Source organism: Lactuca virosa, chromosome 5 (assembly GCF_052849685.1).
Source record: "Lactuca virosa cultivar CGN04683 chromosome 5, Lactuca_virosa_CGN04683_v6, whole genome shotgun sequence".
Classification (NCBI taxonomy): Eukaryota; Viridiplantae; Streptophyta; class Magnoliopsida; order Asterales; family Asteraceae; genus Lactuca; species Lactuca virosa.
Window position 1 is genome coordinate 130,747,991 of NC_136430.1, and position 4,158 is coordinate 130,752,148.

The following is a 4,158-nucleotide window of genomic DNA, read 5'->3' on the forward strand; positions in this document are numbered from 1 at the left end:
AGGTGGTGACTCGGTACTCGGACAGCGCTTCGTTTACTTTAAAATAATTTTCTTCGACGAAACAAGGGGCTTTTAGCTAGGAGTCGGGCTCTGCAGGGGCAGAACTTTGTCGCTGAATCTTTCTAAGAAAGATTCGTGCAGCACTTCAGCGCTCACCTTACTATACTAAAACTACAGAAAGAGAAGTCGAATCAAGAGGGACCGAAATGCTCGGGGGATAAGAGGAGAAAGACTCTTGAATCAAGAGAATGGTGCAAGAAATATGAGAGACCAAGCCTCTTATTTATAGTAATTGAATTTACAAAAACTACCCTCCATAATTACTTAATGACCTTATAGTTATATAAACGACTAAACACCCCTTCATAATACTATTTTAAATAGATTTAACGATATTTGTACTAAAGTAATGTCGAAAGTACTCCACGCTAGTCTTATAATAACCGCATCGTCGATACCTTTCTAATGATATATACATTTGTATATATATGTGTACGTATATATGATTTATACTTTATTTTAATATGTAAATATGCTATTATATATTGTAACTCGTTCATACGAATCCATTTTTGATGTTCTTTATATCCACGCGTTGGTATTTACGAGTACTACAACTTTCATTTAGACGCTGTCGGATTTACAAAACTGTATCGAATTTATCGCGCTCGAAGAGTAGGGACCAAGTTTCGTCCGTATCGTTAACATACGAGCTCTAATCTCGACATTCTTTATATCCACGCGTAGGTAAAAACAAGATCTAAAACTTTAATTTAGACTCCGTCGGCTAATTCTCGACCGATTTTAAATTTAAAAGTAGGACGAGGTTATACTGTTAAATGTCTGCGTAAAATTCATAACTTCTACATACAGACTCCGTTTTCGTCTGTCTTTTTATCGTTGAGTTCCTATTAATTAGATCTTCAACTCTCATTTAGGTCGCGTAGACCAAAAACCGGTCGAACTAAAATTCGAGTTTCGGGCCGTGCACTGCTATGCCAAATCTTAGAAAATTCATAACTTCCTTATACGAAGTCAGATTTGGGCGTTTTTTTTGTATGTTCTCGGTTTAACGTATACTACAAATTTTGTTTAGATCACTAAGGCTAAAAAGTCTTCTACCGTAAATTCACTATTTACGTCTCCCGGTGCCATGCCGGTTTTGCCGTAGAACTTCGACGAGCCATAACTTCTTCGTTATAACGTGAATTTTGGCGTTCTTTATATGTACGGAACCCTTGTAACATATACTACAACTTGGTTAAGATTAATCCTTCTAAATAATCTTCCATTAAAAACTCATTTTTGCATGCTCATTGTCTCTAAATTGACAAGCCCGAATCTGCGGGCTTTACAATTATCTCCCCCTTAGGATGATTACGTCCCAAAATCATCAATGAAACAAGGCTTGTATAATGACTCCCTAAATTAACTCTTCATCCTAGGTAATAACCGTAACTTCTATGTTGCTTCGAACGAGTATTTAACTCTTGGACTGCTTGACTGCAGGCGGTGCTCGATGTTGCACCTGCTCCCTATCTCACGTTAGAATCCAAATTATGACCTTCATGTCATAATCTCGATCCTTACTGGAGACTGCTTCTTCTTCTTAACAAACTTAACATAAGTTCTTTTATTACTACAATGGACTGATGTGTCATATTCTAATGACCTATCATCGCATGTTGCAACGCTTAGACTCAGGTCTCTTAGAGTCAAATTCCAGAACAGACTATACCTTCCTTCATGTTCTAATCACATCTTAAAAGGTAGCATTTCAAGCTGCAAGCAACTATCACGATACCTCTACTGATCACTTTGATTATCTTTTATTTCAATCTTCTGGCTTAAGTCAGATGCTACATCGAACTTGGTTCTCTGAACCACGTAACATACTCATCGTAGTCGGACTCACTTTGATATGGCCACTAGGGTCAGAATAACAATCATCTTCTTAGTCATTACTGAAACAATGGTAACGACTTACTTGAACAAAATGGAATCAATTACTAGCTTCTTGGTAACCTTGTGATTTTCCCTGATCCAAGTGCGAGTCCTGTGTTTCCGGTAGTATAGGCCTCTACTACCATTCACACCTACTCATACTCATCCCAAGTATTGTCTCGCAGCTTTCCAAGTTACTATCACAAAAACAATTTTAACACATAAAAATGTGTCCAATTAATCATAAAATTTTCCCTAGACTCTACTAGGACTTCTTCCATGCGTATCTTCAATCATCAATTCTACTTCAACTCGGTTGGTGATGGAAATGTCAGACGATGGGATAACTTCATGGATTATACCAAAAATCTTTCTTTCTGCAAATCGAAAGTTTACATCTCCCGTACTAGACGTATTATTTATTAGATGCATTCTAAAGGCAATATATCACTCTTATGATATCTTCCGATAAGTACCATTCAGTATCGTAAGCCTTCTCATTTCCTCCATTTACTCAATTCACTACAAGTCTTCACCATGATGTTCTGTACACCAAAGAAATCGTTTGGTGTATTGAGACGAGAATAAAGATAAAGGAAGGTTTAGACGTGTATTCCTCCTTATTACTTCGAAAAATTAGATGCCAGTTCTAATATCGTAATTAAACGTTTAGAAATCTGAACACATAAAGTTTCTAGATCCGGTCGGCAACAGACCATAGATCTGATCAAATGATAGCATCAAAAAGCATCGCAAATCATTTAGCACATAAAAGCATGTTAGGCATTTTCCCTAAATTAGCTAGTGCTTGTGTTTATTCAGGTGTATTACCTGAATTTTATTAGACACACTCCTCACGATCATCGCTTAGCATTCTAAGTTTAAGTCTAGAAATAAATCCATATTCCTAGTTCTCTTAAACTAATGCTCCGATACCAAATGTGACATCCCATTTTCTCGGCCAGAAAAGACCGATTTTGTTTATGCTTTATAAAAATAAGAGTACTTCTTTTAATAAAAATGTTGCGGAATTTGTTCCCAGAAAAACATGATAAAAACATTATCAAAGCACTTCCGAAGAAATGTATTTTTATTCCTTTTAAAACCTTGGGATGTCATTGTCAATACAGAAACATAAGCATAAACAGAACTTACATTTATTTACACTAGTGATCTACATCTGTTTTAAATCTCTCAGTGTAAAGTGGCTTCGTATCGACACCTGTGATACAAATAAGCTTGAGTGGGTCAGGTTGGGAAACCTGGTGAGTACATAGGTTTTTCAACCCACAATAATATAATCATTATGTTTAATCATCAAACAATTAATCAACCCAATTACCCATCCCCATTATCTTATTTACTCTTAAGGATCTACCCTAAGAATCAACTATTCCTCGTTCATTCATTCCTAAGGATTATCCTTAGGAATAGGCACGAAATCCATCGTTGCGAATGACACATCTGTCAAGCACAACTGCTAATATTATCAATTAGGCGCAACTGCCAAAATTGCGACATTCTTTGTGGGGCGCATCTGTCGGTATAGTCCTTTAGGCGCAACTGCCATGGTTATGATGTTCTCTATTAGGCGCAGCTGCCGATACTATCCTTGGAGCGCAGCTGCTAGGATGTTTAGAGTACATCGTATATTATAAACATCTACAGGTTGTGGCGCAGCTGCCAATGCTCATCTATAGGGTACTAAGTCCATTGCTGCCAATGTTCACCTATAGGGCACTATGTCCATACTGCTAATATTCCTCCACATCAACTTTCATCATTAATCTACCCATGTTTTACCCAACATATTTTGTAGATATAAATACATATACAGTTTAAATCATTAAAAACATGTATAAAATCGTTCATCCAACGTGGATAGCAAGTATACAGATAATATGCACACATTACACGTAATTTATATAAAATACTTCATATCTATGTGTAAGATGAAAGTAACTATGCACTCACTTGATAAGGTGGTGACTCGGTACTCGGACATTGCTTCGTTTACTTTAAAATAATTTCCTTCGACGAAACAAGGGGGTTTTAGTTAGGAGTCGGGCTCTGCATGGGTAGAACTTCGTCATTGAATCTTTCTAAGAAAGATTCGTGCAGCGCTTCAACGCTCACCTTACTATACTAAAACTACAGAAAGAGAAGTCGAATCACGAGGGACCGAAATGCTCGGGGGATAAGAAGAGAAAGACT